This window comes from Narcine bancroftii, chromosome 7 (genome assembly GCF_036971445.1).
Source record: "Narcine bancroftii isolate sNarBan1 chromosome 7, sNarBan1.hap1, whole genome shotgun sequence".
Taxonomy (NCBI): domain Eukaryota; kingdom Metazoa; phylum Chordata; class Chondrichthyes; order Torpediniformes; family Narcinidae; genus Narcine; species Narcine bancroftii.
Genome location: NC_091475.1, coordinates 207,520,238 through 207,533,319, shown reverse-complemented (window position 1 = coordinate 207,533,319; position 13,082 = coordinate 207,520,238). Strand labels below are relative to the sequence as shown.

Genomic DNA, 13,082 nt, shown 5'->3' with positions numbered 1-13,082 from the left:
TTTACGCTCTCCATGAGCCTATCTAATTTTTTTTTGTACCAGTCTCCACCACCACCCCCAGCAATGCATTCCAGGTACCCACCACTCCCTTGTGTGTGTAAAGAGAAAAATCAACATGCCTCTGATATCTCCCCTGGACTTTCTTTCACAACCTTAAGAAGCAGATGTCCTCTGATATGTTATTATTGCCTCAAGAAAATGGTGTGGACTATTTTCCCTACCAAAGCCCCTCATAATCTTATATATCTCTATTAAGTCACCTCTCATCCTTCGTTGCTCCAAAGAGGAAAGGCCTCACTCTTTCAACTTTGCTCCATCTCAGTCAGGAAATGAGACCTGTATTATACAATGATATCTAATAGATAGAAGTGTAGCATTTTTATTTAAAGCAAGTTATCTGTGATTTCAAATTTCTAATGTGCATTGGATGCAATTGCGTGATCATTGGGATTCTAACTTTTTTCTTTGAATCCGTGTCCCCTTCCTCCCTTGGTACTTGGAGTTAGCCATTCTTCACCTGAAATGTCTAGTAATAAGTTTCATCTGCTTCCTATGTTTAAGACTGTGATGAGGAATTTCTTCTGAGAGATGTTGTCTTTGGAATTATTAGCTCCCAGTGTGCAGCTTTAAGTCATTAAATGCTGAGAGATTTTCAGAGTACAGGGGAACCAAGGGTTGTGAGGATCAGGTAGGAAAATGTTGAGACAGTTGAATTACAGAGCAGAATTAAGGTGATTTGTGCCATGCTCTTGGGCTAATTTTTTATGTTTGTCTTTGGCCATGAATGAAGGAGCTGACAGCTGTGTGTGCCAATATGTTCCTAGCAATCACTGATTTGCCAGCGGGCGGCATTCCATGGTGACCAGGAATAGGAATCTGGAGCTGGTTTGGTTTCTCTCCATTCTAGATTCTTATTATTGCTGATCCCGTCTATCATTTACTTCAGTCTGATCATGTTTAATCCTTATTTCAATTGGATTTACCTGCTGTTGAACCATGTTCACCCTCTTTAAAAAAAAAAATCTTCCATTCCGTTCCAAAAATAAGTTTCTTGATTGGTGGTGAAGTGATCCAGATTTTCACCATCCAGTATGTGAAGGTTCACATCACGCATTGTCTAGCTTTCATTTTCAGATTATTGACCAGACTTAAATTAGTGCCATCAAAGTCCAGGACCTAGTGTGGAGTTCAACATTAAAAAGGCTGCTGTAATTCAAATGAATCTCCTTTTATTTGAGTGCTCATTCAAAGGAGGAATTAACTTCTACGAGATTGCCAAAAACAATGGAAAATGCAACTTTCACTTAATAATAGACAGTTTTTTTTTAAAAGAACAGTAAAATCCCCCTAATTTCTGTGGTTTCAGTGACGATATGCATTACTGACCATTGAAACTACATGTCCAACATTCCAAGAAAAAAGGCATGCTTCCAAAATTCCAAATCCATTGTGTGTGTGTGTATTTCTTGATTACTGATACTTGATAGATCATTGCAGTGATTATTTCAGATGCTTATTAGCCAAATAAACAAGCATGGTAGAGTAGTAGAAGTGAACATAGAACCTTGCAGCACAGTACAGGCCCTTCAGCCCACGATGATATGCCAACCTATGGAAACCTACTCCACAACAATCTAATTTTTCCCTACCTCACACCCATAACTCTCTATTTTTCTTGTATCCATTTGTGTATCTGAGAGCCTTTTTAATGTCCCTATTGTACCATCCTCCAACACCACTCCTGGCAATGCATTCCAGGCACCCACCACTCTGTTTTAAAAAAAAATTACCCCGCTGTCTCCCTAAACTTTCCTCCACTCACCTTAAACCAATGTCCTCTGGTATTTGTTATTGTCACTCCAGGAAAAAGGTGCTGCTGTCCATCCTATCTAAACCCCTCATAATCTAATACACGTCTATTAAGCCACCTCATCCTTTATCGTTCCAAAGAGAAAAGGCATTGCGCTGTCAAGCATGCTTCATGTGGCACGTTTTCCAATCTAGGCAATACCCTGGTCAATCTTCTCTGCAGCCTCTCCGAAGCATCTACGTGCTTCTGTTCATGACATGGCCAGAAATGAATGCAATATTCTAAGTGTGGTCTGACCAGAGTTTTATTGAGCTGCAATATTACCTCACTTCTCCTGAATTTAATTCCCCCCCCCCCCTTGACTAATGAAGGTCAACACAGTGGACACTATTTTAACCACCCCATCAACCTGCGTGGCCACCTTGATGGAGCTATGGACCTGAGCCTCAAGATCTCTCTGTTTCTCCACACTGCTAAGAATCCTATATGTCATAAATCTGAAGCACTGACTGTCCTTCCACACACTTGCTATTTTGTTCAAATTCTCTGCCAGGGCTCCCATTTCCTAATTTATTTTTCATTTGGGAGCTCAGATGACAGATATCTTCAGTTTGTTAATTCATGGGCAGCTCACCAACTACCACTGGAGAGTAAGGGCCTATACCCAGAATTGTTGGTGTGCCAGTATCGTCTGCATCAAAGCCATGCTGCCTTTCTGAGAATGGTCGAATTAATGAGCCATTCTGTAGCTGAGCTCGAGGATCTTTGAGATTGCACTCTTTGAAAAGTACTGTTTTAAGCTTGTGTCAGCATAACTGGATGCTTAATGGAGTGCCTTTTGGGTTCTCTGTGTGCTTGCCTCCTGCATGAGTGCTCCATCTGGTTCCAATCAGTATAAATCCTCTGGCAGTTCAGTGCGAGGTCTGCTGTCTTTGAGTCATGATGCTTCACTAAAACATTAAACATGTGGCGTTGTTAGATGATGCAGACTGCCTTGAGTTGACACTTAACCCTTCTGTTCCCTGTAAAAGCTGATTAAAAGTTCATCCTTGGCCCCACTGACTGACGTTTTAATCTGTAAAGATTGGCCAACCAACCTCATCAAAACTTTCATTCATTGAGTAAATCCGTTCCTGCTGGGACTGTTGTCCAGTTCAAACCTGTTTTAAAGTAAGGAATAAGCAGGAAAGAATTTTGTGCATCTGTATGTATACACAAGTACAATGAACTTTCATTCAAAAGATGGCAATTCTTAGAGTCATCGAGAAGCAGCATGGTTAGTGTAGCAGTTAGTGCTACGCTGGTACAGCAGGAGTAACTAACCAGGGTTTGAATCTGGCACTGTCTCAAAAGAGTTTGTGCATTCTCCCCTGTGTCTGCATGGGTTTCCTGCGGGTGCTTCGGATTCCTCCCACCATTCAAAATGTACTGACGTCGTAGACTATTTGGGCAGAATTGGATATTACCAGGCTGTATGTCTAAATTAAAATTAACTTTACCATGACATATGTGGTGATAACCTGAACTCTAATCCCATTTTAGGGCTGGCACGTTAGTGTAGTGATAGCGTAACACAGTTACTGTCCTAGCGACGGGTTTGAATCCGTCTCTGTAAGGAGTTTGTACATTCTACCCGTGTCCAGTTTCCTCCCACCCTCCAAAACTTACTGGGTTGTAGGTCAATTGGGTCTTGTGGGCCGAAAAGGCCTGTTACTATGCTTTATGTTTCTTTAAACAGTTCCTTCAGCCCACCCACTGAGTCTGTGCTAATCATTAATCTTTCATTTACATAATCTACATTAGTCCCATTTTATTCTCCTGACATTCAGTTCCTCCTGGATCTGACCACCCACCTAGACACTTGAAGCAATTAGCCTGTCAATTAATTAGCCAATTAACCTGTCAAAATTAAACAGCGAGGTCAGAGTGCTGCATGGGTAGAAATGGTCAGTCAATGTTTTGGGTTGAGTCCTTTAACGAGACTAAAGGGGAAAGAAACATTATGTCACCTCTTTGGAACATGAGAGGAAACCAGAATCGAAAAGAAACCCTTGAAATCACAGGGGGCAAACATGAACTCCACACAGATTATATTTGAGGTCAGGATTGAACTCAGATCACTGGAGCTATAAACCAGTGGCTCTACAAGCTTGCCTCTGCTTAAAGTACTTCCTCAAGTCTTCTGACTGTTGTAATGAAGGAAATGACCATTAACTTGAGAATAGCAAGTTCCCATGAATGGCATTGTGATGTCCAGTTACTCACTTTTAGTAATTTTGCTTGGGTGAGACCTTGAGGATGGTTCCCATCTTGTTTTTCAGAATAATTCCATGAGACCTTCTGCATCATCCAAGAGACCATGTAGGCAATAATTTTATTGTCTTGGTTAAAAGACATGTCACACCAACGTACTTTTTATCTCTGAAGGGACACAATTATCAGCTAAGGAGTCGATTGTAGAAATTTCTTCTCACAGAAAGTGGTAAACCTCTGGAATTCTGTACTGAGATGGCTGCAGAGGATGCTTCATTGGAGGTGTACAAAGGGGAGTTATGTAAATATTTGAAGGATGGGAGGAACGCAGTGGTGTGGGAAATTGACACACAGGACGAGTTGAGGCTTGGGGTAGATCATCAATGATGACATTTGAATGGTAAGGCAGATGAGGAGCCATGAAGCATACTGCAGATCTTGTTTGTCCCTTGTGCTAGTGACCCAATCATTTTTGCCTCTGCAGTCCATACCTGGCACTGATTCGAATTGCACGGTGGCTTTCAGCTGTTCTTTCCTCTCTAGTTTTTTTTTGTTCCTTCCAGTAACTCAGGCCAATCTCTTTTTGTACACTTTGGTGGACTCTTCCGTGAGAGAAGGCGCCCCAGTTGAGCTCAATTTGGCTCCAGACTTATTCTTGAAATTGTGCCTTAGTCATAGAAAATGGATTTGGAAAAGTCTCTTCAGCCCTTTGAGTTTGCTCCACCTTTTAATATGATCATGGTTGATCATACAACTTCAGTGCCCTTTTTCTGCTTTCACTCCATTACCCTTGATCCCTTTAGCAAGTAGGGCCACGTCCAGCTTCCTTCTAAATATTTCAAGATTCTTTTATTGTCATGTAATAAAACAGAAAATGTAATATTACATGAAATTCCATTTAACCTTCTGTAAGGCAAATAGTCACCAATGTGTTGCCCAGCACCCCTTAAAGAAAGAGAAAGAAAAGCAAAAGGAAGTTCCTTCAGAGTCACTGAGTGTCCGAGGACTCACCTCCAGCATTCCTGCAGCTGCACAGACCCCCGTTCTTTCCATTGGCAACCCGAGCTCCAGATGCAAACCTCCAGTATGATCAGGAACCCTTTCTGCACCCGAGGCCCTTCGGGAGCCCTTGGCCTCAGCACCCTCTTGAATCCCAGTTTTGTTATGTGATTCCCATAAGACAGTCTCCAGCAGTCAGCAGCCTGTGTGGTCCTTTGATGGCATGTCACTAGCAGCCGGCAGCCTGGATGGGTCCTTCAGCTGCTGAACCCCTCGTTGGTCTGCCACCGGATATATCTAATGAGGGATCTCAGCAACTTTCCTTGGCAGGGTGTTCCACATGGCCATAAGTCTGAGTGAAGAGGTTTCTCTTCATCTCAACCCGGAATAACTTAATAGCCACTAAATAGTAAATATGGCAAAACCTTAATCCATATCATACTCCTACTCCGTACCTTACCATACCCCACTGTTGTGTTAAGAAGAGTATCAGGTTCGGTGGGTTCACAGAGAGATGGGTCTGGTCATAAGTGTTACAATCATATGTAACTTTTATTAACACATGGGAAACAAACGGGAGAACGATAAATGATGCACAATGTCTTAAGTGACAATACATTTACTCCAGACATCAGTTGGACTCCAACAATGGTAAATCTATATTCTATGCCACTCACACACTATAAACAGGGACTCTTACACACACTCCCAGATCCCTGCAAATATTGACCTATCGCAATACTACGGCTCAGCTTTAGTGTAGTGCACACCTTACCCGCAACCCTTCAGGCGATGTTCACGGTAGTGAACTGGCTTGGACCAAGAGGCAGAGAGAGAGAATGTGCTCTGCGCTGGTGCTAAATACACTGCTAATCTGTGCTGTTAGCCAGTGGTGACCCTAGGTGATTTAAATTAACCAACAGTGAATTAGTGGACGGAGGTCCAACCTTGGCTGACAGGTGATGAGACTTCCGAATAAGTTTCAGACAGGGAGGACACATGATCACCCACAATCTACACATTCCAGACAGGCAGGGAGCCCATGCTTCCTCCACACACAACATTCCACCCCTTGGAAGTCGCATCATCTGAAATCACTAATAAATGACAATCAGGAAGGGAAATTAAAAAAAAGTAATACTAATTAAGCTGGAAAAGGCCCATAATCAAATTCAATGAGAACACCTCACCAGCTCCTCCTCCCCCTGCCCTCAAACAGGGTCGCTCTGTTTCCGATGGAACAGGGTACTGTGAGAGCTGCTCCCCAGTGCCAGAGAGGAGGGTAGAAAAAGGAGTTTGTTCAGTCACCGACTCATATGCCTGGTTTCTCCGGCTTGGCTGGCAAATGTGAGCACCCTTGCCACCAATGTCTGCGAGCAGGCAGTGCAAGGTCATTCATCAGGTGCCAGAGCCCAGATGCCTGTCACCTTGCTGTCCCATGGGGAGGCAGGAGGCAGGCCAGCAGGCATACATTCATGGAAGCCCTGTTTTTCTGCTCACATTCTCTTTACCGAGGTGCCTGCGCTGGATCCCTGTAACGAGAGCCAGGAGGAGTCGAGACTGAAAGTTAGCCAACTTGGTGTTTTTTTTAAATAAAAGCTCCCAAAGTTCCCACCACATACAGCATGTTAATAGGCCATTTCGGACCACGAGTCCATGCCACCCAATTTGCACCCCACCCTACACCTACCTACACCCCCGATACGTTTGGAAACAGAATACATAAAACGTTTCTGGCTATTGTTTTATCAATGACACTCTACTTATAAATGGCAAACTTTGTCGCCATTTGTAACTTGAGTGTGCTTAGTAAAGGTGTTATTAGAGTTGATACCACAGCTCAAGGTGCCATAAAAAAGAAGGAAAAAAAGACCCTTACAAAAGCTGTTGCTGTGAAGGTGCTGGCAGAAATCAGTGATGCGATCGCAGCAGTCTGTGTTTCGTGGACCCTCACGTCCAGAAGAGGAACCGCTTGAAGGGTAGTCTTCTTCTGTGGAGGGGGGGGGGGACGCACGTTGGGAGAGCTCAAAAGATAGATTACTCAGGGGCCACCTCCAGTGGAGGAGCACCAGAGGAGAGGCTGCTCCAACTCAGAGTAGGCAGCGCATGGGAAGCTCCACATCTACGGGGCTTCCCCCCACAATGTCCTCTCCAGAGAGCGCACATGTCTCTGTGAGACACCAGCAGGGTAACGTCATTGTACTTTCCCTGAAATCTTGAAGAGGAGTTCTCCACTCCACGTACTCTGATCCCTTCAGGAGGGTAATAGCTTCCTGGTACACCGTCCTGTGGTCAGTCCCACGTGGGGCACGACCACCCTTCTATGGTCAGGGCATTTGGCAGTGACTAAATAACCCACCAAAGCACCAGTCACCTTCATGCTCCCTGGGAGGTGGTGCTCTTGGGCACCCCCGTAGGTACACAAAATTCTGAACAATCCATGCCCCCATGCCATCAGTGTGCCATTGCGGCTGGCCTTGTCAGCCACATTCTAGGAGGGCAGAGAACCTGGCCCAGAACGCAGTCACCACCCGTTCCCATAGGGTGGTGCCATCAGTGACCCCTTCTTGCAAGGCCCACAAGGCATTAGCAATCATCTACTGGTCAGAAAGTCCGCCCAGAATGCTCGCTTCCCTGTGATAAAGGAATTGGGAGCCCCCCTCGTCTCCCAACTGAAGCAGCGGCATGTCTAAGTGTTTACCTGGCTGCTGGTAGTATTAGTCACCTCGACCGTTAGCCCCTTAGCAGAGTAGTCCTGCGAATCCATTCTCTCGCAATGACCTTGTTTACCACCACAGGTCTCATGATTTATAGGTCGAGTTTGAGCCAAATTTACCTAGAGTATCTGAAGCTGGATACTGGGTACTGCTGCACTAATGCTACACATGAAGCTAAGTCCAAACACCACTCCAGGGAAAATAAATCAAGAATCTCATCAGGAAATTAACTTCTTGAGGTTTCATTACTACAATATTCATTATTGTGAAGAAATTGTACGCACATGTTGGGACAGGTTAAATTAGCAGCTGAATTGGCCCAGTATGCAATAACATGTCTTGAATAATTCAAGTGAAATATATTTAAGTAATTTGACCACATTAATCCATCTCCTCCCTAAACCATTTTTTGAGATGTTTAATTGCAAATACGACAATCGGCTTTTTCAAACACCTACATTTCTTTACACTCAGCGGGATGAGACCCTTTTAATCCTCTGCTCTGCCAGCTTTCTCTCCTTTGAAGTTGTCCCTTTCCTGGATGATGGTTCCGTGGGGGACTCAGTGGTCCTGGTGGGTAACGATTTACGTGGCAGGCTTGAGTAAACATTATGAACTGAACCTCCCTTTGCTAGCTCAGTGATCCATTTGTCTGTTTACAGCTATGATTTGAATAGCAACGAGCATTGCTTCTAAGGTTACTTCTGCAGTTTGTACTGCCTTTGCTATTGATTAATTTGACACCTTCTAATTCAATGCCGATTAGCAGCAGAGCCTGTGGATTTTCTTGGCTTGGGCAATGCTTTGAATAAAATCTGTGCCAGTGAGACAAATTTTAATGATGAAATTTATCTTTGCTGGTGAAAGAGTCATAACATCATTTTTTTCCTTAATTTTACAGTAACATGCCCTTCTGGCCCACAAGCCTGTGACACCCAAATACACCAATTAACCTAGTACGTTTTTGGAGGGTGGGAGAAAATCCAAGCAGGATACCTGGAAAAGGTACAAACTCCTTATGGACATGCCTGGATTTGAACCCTGGTCGCCGGAGCTATAATAGCATTGCACTAACCACTACACTAACATGCCACCTCATGAAATAATAATGAATTTGTTGCCATGTACGTTGTACAATATACAGGCGCACCAACATTCTTTCTTGCTGCAGCGAAACAGGTACTTAAAAAAAAACAAAAGCATACATTAAAAAGGAATAATAACAGAAGATACACGATGAATATTGACATTTACTCTTTTCTTTGGCTTGGCTTCGCGGACGAAGATTTATGGAGGGGGTAAAAGTCCACGTCAGCTGCAGGCTCGTTTGTGGCTGACAAGTCTGATGCGGGACAGGCAGACACGGTTGCAGGGGAAAATTGGTGGGTTGGGGTTGGGTGTTGGGTTTTTCCTCCTTTGCCTTTTGTCAGTGAGGTGGGCTCTGCGGTCTTCTTCAAAGGAGGTTGCTGCCCGCCAAACTGTGAGGCGCCAAGATGCACAGTTTGAGGCGAGATCAGCCCACTGGCGGTGGTCAATGTGGCAGGCACCAAGAGATTTCTTTAGGCAGTCCTTGTACCTTTTCTTTGGTGCACCTCTGTCACGTTGGCCAGTGGAGAGCTCGCCATATAACACGATCTTGGGAAGGCGATGGTCCTCCATTCTGGAGACGTGACCCATCCAGCGCAGCTGGATCTTCAGCAGCGTGGACTCGATGCTGTCGACCTCTGCCATCTCGAGTACTTCGACGTTAGGGATGAAAGCGCTCCAATGGATGTTGAGGATGGAGCGGAGACAACGCTGGTGGAAGCGTTCTAGGAGCCGTAGGTAATGCCAGTAGAGGACCCATGATTCGGAGCCGAACAGGAGTGTGGGTATGACAACGGCTCTGTATACGCTTATCTTTGTGAGGTTTTTCAGTTGGTTGTTTTTCCAGACTCTTTTGTGTAGTCTTCCAAAGGCACTATTTGCCTTGGCGAGTCTGTTGTCTATCTCATTGTCGATCCTTGCATTTGATGAAATGGTGCAGTACATTTACTGTAGTGTAAGAAAAAAAGTCGTGATCTCATAGTGAAGACAGTCCCTTTTGTGGTGTTGGAATGGATTATTATTTTTTTCAATATTTTTATTGGTTTCATCAAATAAATGTCACATGACTAAAATATTAATATAGAATACTATATCATATATATAAATGAAAATGGTATTAAAATTGAAAAGAAATATTTTTAAAAATGCCTGCTATACTAATTATCGATCCCCTCCTTTCCAAGGCCACTGGCTAAACACCAACAGTCCACTACTAATAACAAAAAAGAAAGTAAACAATGGGGTCAAACACCAGAAACTAATTAATCTTACAAAGTTTGAAAATAATTAAGATGGGAACCCCATAAAAAAAGAAAGTTAAGAATATTTTAAGTGCAACAAGAACCTGACAGCTGCTGGAAAGAAACTGTTTTTGAACCTAGAAGTGCTCGTCTTCAGGCTTCTGTACCTTTTGCCCAAAGCTAACAGTGAGAAGGGGTTGTGGCCAGGATGATAGTAGCCCTTTATAATGTTGGCTGCCTTCTTGAAGCAAAGCCTTGCACGGATGACTTCAGTGGACAGGAGGTCCGAGTCTGTGATGGACATGGTCATGTTTGCTACCTTCTGCACCCTTCTATGTTCCTGAGCACTTGAATTACCAAGCCAGGCCGCGATGCAACCCGACAGTTACTTTTCACAGTGCACCTGTAGAAATTTGATAGAGTATTTGACAGCAGGCCGTATGTCCTCAGACTTAGAAAGGGGAGGCGTTAATATATCTTCTAATCCTTGATCCTGAAAAAATGTCCAGTGATATCTGATGATTAAGAATGAATGGGAAAGAGAATGTCAGATACCTTACATATAGAGACATGGGAGAAAATTCTCCAATTCGTTAACACTTCTTCAATGTGTGCTCGACACTCTTTCATACAATTTAAGGTGATCCATAGGGACTAATTGTCTAAAGATAAGCTAGCTTGGTTTTACTCCCATCTAAATGATGTCATTCTGATGTGCCTTCCCTGATATATATGTTTTGCACCTGTTGTTCCTTGAAAAGAAATATTGGAAAGATATTTTTGGTATTATTTCAGCAGTTTTGCTTATTGGCCTACAAAATTATTCTATTACTGCACTTTTTGGACTACCAGTTTTGGATTCTGGCCACCGATCTCTTTCAGCTTGTCAGCATTTGTTACTTTAATAGCCAGGAGGTCGATTTTATTTTTATTTGAGTGGAGAGAAGTGGATTTAATGACAAAAGAATTGTTTAACTGGTGAAATATGGTAGCCCATAACTTTTGTTTTCTCTTTTTGTTTTGTTTTTTAGTTAAGGGGATATTTTTGTAATAAAATTTGATTCTTTTCCACGTTCAGCTTTTAAGAGGTTGGGAGGTTCAGTTTTCATTCCTTTACTTAGTGTCTGCGTTTGTATACGTTGTTATTAATGCAATCCTGACCTCTTTGTGTATTATTGTTACGTTTATTGACCTGTAACTTAAAAAACAAAAAGATTCAGAAGAGAAGTATACCTTCTTCATGCTTGCCTCCAAATGCTGGCTCCAGGAGAGATCTTTTAATAGAGGGACTCCCAGGAATTTGAAGGTACCAACCCTCTCCAACTCCATATGGTAGCACACCAGCTGTGAAGACTAAATGTGGGAGGGGGGGGTGGGGAAAGGGTGTTCCTACACCTAGTTATAGGATAAGATAAAGCCACAACTAAAGAAAATGAACAGATCCATGAAATGGAATCACATGTCAATATTTTAGACATTAAATTTTTTAGTCACTAGAAATGATGATCTTAGCTTTTGGCAAGGATTATTTTTAATCTATTTAGCATTCAGTTCTTCGCCAGTTCACAAGGGGACATAGCTACAAAATAAAGGGCCTGTCACTCAAACAAAAAGTGCAAAGGAAAGCTTTTTCAGTGGGTAGTGATGGCATCCAGATCTTTAGACATATTTAAGAAGGGGGGGGGGGGCAGATATATTTCAAAGATTGAGAAATTGAGGGTCAAGGGGAACTCGCACAAAGAGGAGTTAAGGTCAGCATCAATCAACCATAATCATATTGAGTGGTGGGGCAGGCTTGACACTGTCACCATTTTAATCCCCCTTACCTTTACCGCACAGGCACGTCTGTCCCTGGCACCATCCAGTGCCACAGTGAGCATGAGCTTAAATGTTTAGGGACAACATATCATATTCCTCCTGGATAGCCATTGAATTTTCCAATTTTGGGTTTGATTCACCTCTATCTGGCTCCAGTGTTTCCCTTTCTTCTTTGCCTGTTCCTGTTCTCACATTTCTTTCCAACCTAATCTCCATGCCCCAGAGGTCTTTCCGCACTCACCCCCCTCCCAACCTGCCTGTCTCTCACCTTTTATTCACTTGGCCTCTCCTTCCCATTACTCTTGAAAAGGGTCATGGACTGAAATATTGATTGGCCATTTCTATCCATGTGTACTGCCTGACTCACTCAGCTTCTCATTATTAACTCAAGATTCAATTTATTGCCATTGCAATAAAACAGTGGTCATATTACATGAAAATGCTTTTTGCCTGCTGCAAGGCAGACAGATTCACCATCGGCAGAAATTGCTTGAAGCGCCTCTTGCAGATTCCAGCATCTACAGTTTTTTGTATTATTCCCTACACAGTTGCCTTATTTATTTGTAGGTGACACGAAGGTTGGAGATTTTGTGAATATTGCGGAGGATTATCAGAAGCTACAATGCAATTATAGAGCAGGTGCAGACTTTGTCGTAGAAGTGGTAAATGGAGTTCACTCTGGAAAAGTGTGAAATTATATGCTTTGGAAGATGGAATCTGAAGGCGGAGTTTCTGGTTAATGGCAGAATTCTTGACCATTGGGAGGAATAGACCGATATTGGCTCTCTCAAAGTTAAGAAGGAGTGTGGTGTCCTGGCCTTCATTAGATGGGGGTTTGAGTTCAAGAGCCATGAGATCATATTACAGTCTATCAAACTCTGGTTAGACCACACTTGGAATATTATGTTTAGTTACGGTCACCTCATAATTGGAAAGATTTGTAAGCTTTAGAAAGGTTGCAGAGATTTACCAGGATGTTGCCTGGGCTAGAAACCATGCCTTATATTGAGTGAAAGGTTGAGGGAGCCACAGCTTTCTCTTTGGAGTGACAGTGGATAGAGGTGGCTTAAAGGACTGAAAGATTATTCAAGATTTGTTTATTGTCATGTGGCAAAGCAGCAGGTATGGATGGAATCCCCCCCAGAGGTCTGGAAGGCT

At 43.1% G+C, this 13,082-nt stretch overlaps 1 protein-coding gene and 1 long non-coding RNA gene across 2 annotated transcripts in view; one reads left to right on the top strand and one right to left on the bottom strand.

The window, feature by feature from the left end:
* LOC138739641 (uncharacterized) overlaps positions 1-7,832 on the bottom strand; it is a 36,457-nt gene extending 28,625 nt beyond the window's left edge. Inside the window, exon 1 of the long non-coding RNA XR_011342354.1 lies at positions 7,764-7,832. This is a non-coding gene — a long non-coding RNA (uncharacterized lncRNA). The remainder of the gene's footprint in view (positions 1-7,763) is intronic.
* Positions 1-13,082, top strand: part of acer3 (alkaline ceramidase 3) — a 222,321-nt gene that overhangs the window by 160,904 nt on the left and 48,335 nt on the right. The window lies entirely within an intron of this gene.